Consider the following 6,955-nt stretch of genomic DNA (forward strand, 5'->3'; position numbering starts at 1 on the left):
CTCCGGATATACTGCCCCCTCCATTCAGCCAGCGGGGTTCTCCATCTATCGCGAGGACAGGAAGAAAGAACTCTCTGGGTAAAAGAAAGGTGGAGGTGTGTGTTTCATGATTAACTACTCATGGTGTGTTCATGGTAACGTACAGGATCTCAAGTCCTTTTATTCTCCCAATCTAGAATACCTCACTATCAAATGCCGACTGCATTACCTCCCAAGATAATTGTTTTTGTTCATTGTCACGGCTGTGTATATTTCCCCCCAAGAACAACACTGCACCGGCTCTCAAGGAACTACACTGCACTTTGTGCAAACTGGAAACCGCATATCCAGTCACCTTGATGAACGTGCTCTGAATTGAGGTGCGCGAGGCGGAGCCCTGGAGTGCGTCCAGCCGCCCTGATTGGCTGGAATTAAATAGGTGACTTTAGACCTGTCAGTGTAAGAGGTTAACCTCTCCCACAATTTCAACAAAACAAAGGAGCTGATCGTGAACTTTAGGAGACAGCAGAGGGAGCACCCACCCACCCCTCCCCCATCCACATTGACAGGGCCTCAGTGGAGAGGGTGAAAAGCTTCAAATTCCTCGCCGTGCACATCACTGACAAACAGAAATGGTCCAGTCACACAAACAGTTTGGTGAAGAAGGTGAAATGTGTCTTCTACAGTTGCTCCATTAAGAGCCTCCTATCGGGCTGTATCACCGCCTGGTGCCAGGTAGCCTCGTGGTTAGAGCGTTGGGCCAGTAACCCAAAGGTTGCTGGATTGAATCCCCGAGCTGTCGTTCTGCCCCTGAGCAAGGCAGTTGACCCACTGTTCCCCGGGCACCGAAGACGTGGATGTCAATTAAGGCAGCCTGCCTGCAGCTCTCTGATTCAGAGGGGTTGGGTTAAATGCAGAAGACACATTTCAGTTGAAGGCATTCAGATGTACAACTGACTAGGTATCTCACTTTCCCAATTACACTGTCTGTTACCGTAGGGCTTTCCAGAGAGTGGTATGGTCAGCCCAACGGGACACTGTCTGCCCTCCAGGTCATTTACAGCATGTGGTGTTACAGAAAGGACAAGAAGACCATCAAGGACCTCAGCCACCCGAGTCACAGCCTGTTCAACTCGTTACCATCTAGAAGACCATCAAGGACCTCAGCCACCCGAGTCACTGCCTGTTCAACTCGCTACCATCAAGGACCTCAGCCACCCGAGTCACTGCCTGTTCAACTCGTTACCATCAAGGACCTCAGCCACCCGAGTCACTGCCTGTTCAACTCGTTACCATCAAGGACCTCAGCCACCCGAGTCACTGCCTGTTCAACTCGCTACCATCAAGGACCTCAGCCACCCGAGTCACTGCCTGTTCAACTCGCTACCATCAAGGACCTCAGCCACCCGAGTCACTGCCTGTTCAACTCGTTACCATCAAGGACCTCAGCCACCCGAGTCATTGCCTGTTCAACTCCCTACCATCAAGGACCTCAGCCACCCGAGTCAAGGCCTGTTCAACTCGCTACCATCAAGGACCTCAGCCACCCGAGTCAAGGCCTGTTCAACTCGCTACCATCAAGGACCTCAGCCACCCGAGTCACAGCCTGTTCAACCCATTACCATCTAGAAGATCATCAAGGACCTCAGCCACCCGAGTCAAGGCCTGTTCAACTCGCTACCATCAAGGACCTCAGCCACCCGAGTCACTGCCTGTTCAACTCGCTACCATCAAGGACCTCAGCCACCCGAGTCACTGCCTGTTCAACTCGTTACCATCAAGGACCTCAGCCACCCGAGTCATTGCCTGTTCAACTCCCTACCATCAAGGACCTCAGCCACCCGAGTCAAGGCCTGTTCAACTCGCTACCATCAAGGACCTCAGCCACCCGAGTCAAGGCCTGTTCAACTCGCTACCATCAAGGACCTCAGCCACCCGAGTCACAGCCTGTTCAACCCATTACCATCTAGAAGATCATCAAGGACCTCAGCCACCCGAGTCACGGCCTGTTCAACCCATTACCATCTAGAAGATCATCAAGGACCTCAGCCACCCGAGTCACAGCCTGTTCAACCCGCTACCATCAAGGACCTCAGCCACCCGAGTCACAGCCTGTTCAATCCATTACCATCTAGAAGATCATCAAGGACCTCAGCCACCAGAGTCACGGCCTGAAAAACTCTCCAGGCCATCAGACTGTTAAACAGTCACCACAAGTCGGCCTCCACCCAATACCGTTCCCTGAACTTAGTCACTGTTACTAGCCGGCTACCAGGGCCAGCTTCATTGCCCTAACCGTCCCACCCAGCTTTGTTGGGACAGAATGGGTCAACGAGTAGCGCTGACACATCAGCTACGCAGAAGCCTCTGGAGGGACCTGTGTGTGTGTGTGTGTGTGTGTGTGTGTGTGTGTGTGTGTGTGTGTGTGTGTGTGTGTGTGTGTGTGTGTGTGTGTGTGTGTGTGTGTGTGTGTGTACAAAATAAACCAGGTCAGTGGTGATGAACAACAGGCCATGATGTGGAGAAGGGAAGGGAATGGAAGAGAGGAGAGGAAAGGGGGGGAGGAGAAGGGAAGAAAGGAGAGGAGAGGAGGGAGAGGGGGAGAGGAGTAAGGAAGAGGAGAGGATAAGAATAAAATAATCCCCTTTATAACCATAATAATAACTGTGGTATGAACTATCCTAATGAACTGAACTGGAAACCCTTACTGACGTAAGCACTTGTTTTTCTAATGAAAAAGGGGGTGGGTGGCGAGAGGAAGAAAGCGAGAGGGAGAGAGAGGGAGAGAGAGAGGGAAAGAGAGAGATAGAGAGAGAGAGAGAGAGAGAGAGATAGCGGGTATGAGATAAAGAAAGAAAGAAAGAAAGAAAGAAAGAAAGAAAGAAAGAAAGAAAGAAAGAAAGAGAGAGAGAGAGAGAAAGATAAAGGTGGCTCAGTGTGTTGTTAACTAAGCTGTGTGTGCTCTCTCAGACAAAGTCCAGCCACTCTCCTCTTCCTCTTCTCCCCCTGCCAGCTAAAAATACTAATTTTCAGTCCTGCGTGTGGCGCCCTTTGAAGTGCTGGCCACTCCGGGCACTGTGCGTCAGTGCTGACGTCAATCAGCTGGAGAGAGAAAGAGAAAGAGAAAGAGAAAGAGAAAGAGAGTGAGAAAGAGAGTGAGAAAGAGAAAGAGAAAGAGAAAGAGAAAGAGAGAGAGAGAGAGAGAGAGAGAGAGAGAGAGAGAGAGAGAAAGAGCAAAGCCCTTAAATTGAATTGAGAGAGAGAGAGAGAGAGAGGGGGGGGCTTCTGTGGAGGAGGAGCTGTGTGTCTGTGGGCCAGCTAGCCTAGCATAGCGCTTTTGCCTGCTAGCTCTTCAGTGTACAGTTGCCTTAGTTTACTAGCGCTTTAGCTTAGCAATTAGCCTAGCATGCTAGCACTGCAAACAGCATGAATGAAACTCCACAGAGAAGAAGGGCCAATCAAAATACAGAACATACAGATAACATGTATCAGGCAAACACAGAATAGAATAGACTAGATTAGAATAGAATAGAATAAAATTAACATTCCCCACAGCATGTTCAATGCAGCACAGAAAGGAGAGCAGATGAGAGGAGAGAAGGATCAGCTGGGAGGAGAGGGGTGGAGAGGACAGGCGAGTGGAGAGGAGGGGTGGAGAGGAGAGGAGAGGAGAGGGGAGGAGAGTGGAGGCGAGGAGTGGGGTGGAGAGGAGTGGAGAGGAGATGGGAGGAGAGGGGTGGAGAGATGAGGGGAAGAGAGAGGTAGAGAGGAGAGGGGTGGAGAGGGGAGGAGAGGGGTTGAGAGGAGAGGGGGGAGAGGGGTTGAGAGGAGAGGAAAGGGGAGGAGAGGGGTGGAGAGGAGAGGAGAGGGGAGGAGAGGGGAGGAGAGGGGTGGTGAGGAGAGGGGAGGAAGTGGAGGAGAGGAGTGGAGAGGACTAGCTTCACACAGTGCAGGGTGGAGGAAATAGTCAGACAGCCATAGCTTTACTAGTAATAATAATGTCAGAGAGAACACAGCTATCTCTCAAGCTGGTTGTCTTGTCAGAGAGAACACAGCTATCTCTCAAGCTGGTTGTCTTGTCAGAGAAAACACTGCTATCTCTCAAGCTGGTTGTCTTGTCAGAGAAAACACTGCTATCTCTCAAGCTGGTTGTCTTTTCAGAGAGAAGACAGGTATCTCTCAAGCTGGTTGTCTTGTCAGAGAAAACACTGCTATCTCTCAAGCTGGTTGTCTTTTCAGAGAGAAGACAGGTATCTCTCAAGCTGGTTGTCTTTTCAGAGAGAAGACAGGTATCTCTCAAGCTGGTTGTCTTGTCAGAGAACACAGCTATCTCTCAAGCTGGTTGTCTTGTCAGAGAGAACACAGCTATCTCTCAAGCTGGTTGTCTTGTCAGAAAGAACACAGCTATCTCTCAAGCTGGTTGTCTTGTCAGAAAGAACACAGCTATCTCTCAAGCTGGTTGTCTTTTCAGAGAGAACACAGCTATCTCTCAAGCTGGTTGTCTTGTCAGAGAGAACACAGCTATCTCTCAAGCTGGCTGTCTTTTCAGAGAGAACACAGCTATCTCTCAAGCTGGTTGTCTTGTCAGAGAGAACACAGCTATCTCTCAAGCTGGTTGTCTTTTCAGAGAGAACACAGCTATCTCTCAAGCTGGTTGTCTTGTCAGGGAGAACACAGCTATCTCTCAAGATGGTTGTCTTGTCAGAGAGAACACAGCTATCTCTGAAGCTGGTTGTCTTGTCAGAGAGAACACAGCTATCTCTCAAGCTGGTTGTCTTGTCAGAGAGAACACAGCTATCTCTCAAGCTGGTTGTTTTGTCAGAGAAAACACAGCTATCTCTCAAGCTGGTTATTTTGTCAGAGAGAACACAGCTATCTCTCAAGCAGGTTGTCTTGTCAGAGAGAACACAGCTATCTCTCAAGCTGGTTGTCTTGTCAGAGAACACAGCTATCTCTCAAGCTGGTTGTCTTGTCAGAGAGAACACAGCTATCTCTCAAGCAATGTGAAAGTGGACCAATCCGGATGAAGGGTTGAAATGGTTCAGCTGCCATGGAATCTATAGTTCTGTGTGCACGGACATAAAAATCATAAGTCTCTCAAATTCAAGACACATTTTCCAGAACTGGAAGTTTGCATACCTCTGAATCATGTCTGATATCCATGTATCAAAAGAAACACATGTGGACTCCAATAGCCAAGCATTTTTGACAATGAAAACAAAGTAACTTGATGACTGTGCCTGGTTTTAGTCAAGTGTGCTGCCTTCAATAATGAGCTTGCTATCCCTGAAGGTGCCACCTCAGCTTCACACAAGGCAGATGTCCAACCTGAGCCATCAAAGTTCTCCTGTTGTGTGTCTTAGGACCGTCTCTATGTGAAGTCCACCAAACATTAGGAAAAGCTCCACTGAACTAAGAGCATACAATGGTTGTTCTAAAGCCATCACAGGTCTTTGGCCAGGATTGAGATGTTCTGTGATCTGACCACGGTGAAACTGGCTGCTTTCTCTGAAAAACGAGAAGGGTATTTAGTGTCGCTGGGTCTCTATGGAGTGAAGCATGGTGTGCTGGGTCTGTGAGATCTGGCTGTAGTGAAACATGGTATGCTGGGTCAGTGGGGTTTCTCTGGAGTGAAGCATGGTATGCTAGGTAAGTGGGGTTTCTCTGGAGTGAAGCATGGTATGCTGGGTCAGTGGGGTCTCTATGGAGTGAAGTATGGCATGCTGGGTCAGTGGGGTCTCTCTGGAGTGAATTTTTTTTTGAAAAATTCAAAAAAAAAATCAAAAAAAATGTACAAATTTAAATTTAATTTAAATTTTAGTCATTTAGCAGACGCTCTTATCCAGAGCGACTTACAGTAGTGAATGCATACATCTCATACATTTTTTCTCCGTACTGGTCCCCCGTGGGAATCGAACCCACAACCCTGGCGTTGCAAACACCACGCTCTACCAACTGAGCCACACGGGACCGAGTGAAGCATGGTATGCTGGGTCATTGGGGTCTCTCTGGAGTGAGAAGCATGGTATGCTGGGTCATTGGGGTCTCTCTAGAGTGAAGCATGTAATGCTGGGTCAGTGGGGTCTCTCTGGAGTGAAGCATGGTATGCTGGTCCGTGGGGTCTCTCTGGAGTGAAGCATGGTATGCTGGGTCATTGGGGTCTCTCTGGAGTGAAGCATGGTATGCTGGGTCAGTGGGGTCTGGCTGGAGTGAAGCATGGTATGCTGGGTCAGTGGGGTCTCTCTGGTGTGAAGCATGGTATGCTGGGTCAGTGGGGTCTCTATGGAATGAAGCATGGTATGCTGGGTCAGTGGGGTCTGGCTGGAGTGAAGCATGGTATGCTGGGTCAGTGGGGTCTCTCTGGAGTGAAGCACAGTATGCTGGGTCATTGGGGTCTCTCTGGAGTGAAGCATGGTATGCTGGGTCATTGGGGTCTCTCTGGAGTGAGTAGCATGGTATGCTGGGTCCGTGGGGTCTCTCTGGAGTGAAGCATGGTATGCTGGGTCATTGGGGTCTCTCTAGAGTGAAGCATGTAATGCTGGGTCAGTGGGGTCTCTCTGGAGTGAAGCATGGTATGCTGGGTCCGTGGGGTCTCTCTGGAGTGAAGCATGGTATGCTAGGTCATTGGGGTCTCTCTGGAGTGAAGCATGGTGGGTGGGTCATTGGGGTCTCTCTGGAGTGAAGCATGGTATGCTGGGTCAGTGGGGTCTCTCTGGATTGAAGCATGGTTTGCTGGGTCATTGGGGTCTGGCTGGAGTGAAGCATGGTATGCTGGGTCAAAGGGGTCTCTCTGGAGTGAAGCATGGTATGCAGGGTCCGTGGGGTCTGGCTGGAGTGAAGCATGGTATGCTGGGTCATTGGGGTCTCTCTGGAGTGAAGCATGTCAGGTTATCTTTCATTTCAGTTTGATTTGCAACAGGCACCAACATTGTTTTTACATAGCAAGTAACCTCTGGCACTGTTGTGTAGCTAGCTA

General features: G+C 49.6%; 1 non-coding gene across 1 annotated transcript; it reads right to left on the bottom strand.

Moving 5' to 3' along the window:
- Positions 1-5,875: 5,875 nt before the first annotated feature.
- Positions 5,876-5,951, bottom strand: trnaa-ugc (transfer RNA alanine (anticodon UGC)). The gene has a single exon. It is a non-coding gene; the product is annotated as a tRNA-Ala (tRNA).
- Positions 5,952-6,955: the final 1,004 nt, after the last annotated feature.

This window comes from Salmo salar, chromosome ssa06, assembly GCF_905237065.1.
Source record: "Salmo salar chromosome ssa06, Ssal_v3.1, whole genome shotgun sequence".
NCBI classification, from domain to species: domain Eukaryota; kingdom Metazoa; phylum Chordata; class Actinopteri; order Salmoniformes; family Salmonidae; genus Salmo; species Salmo salar.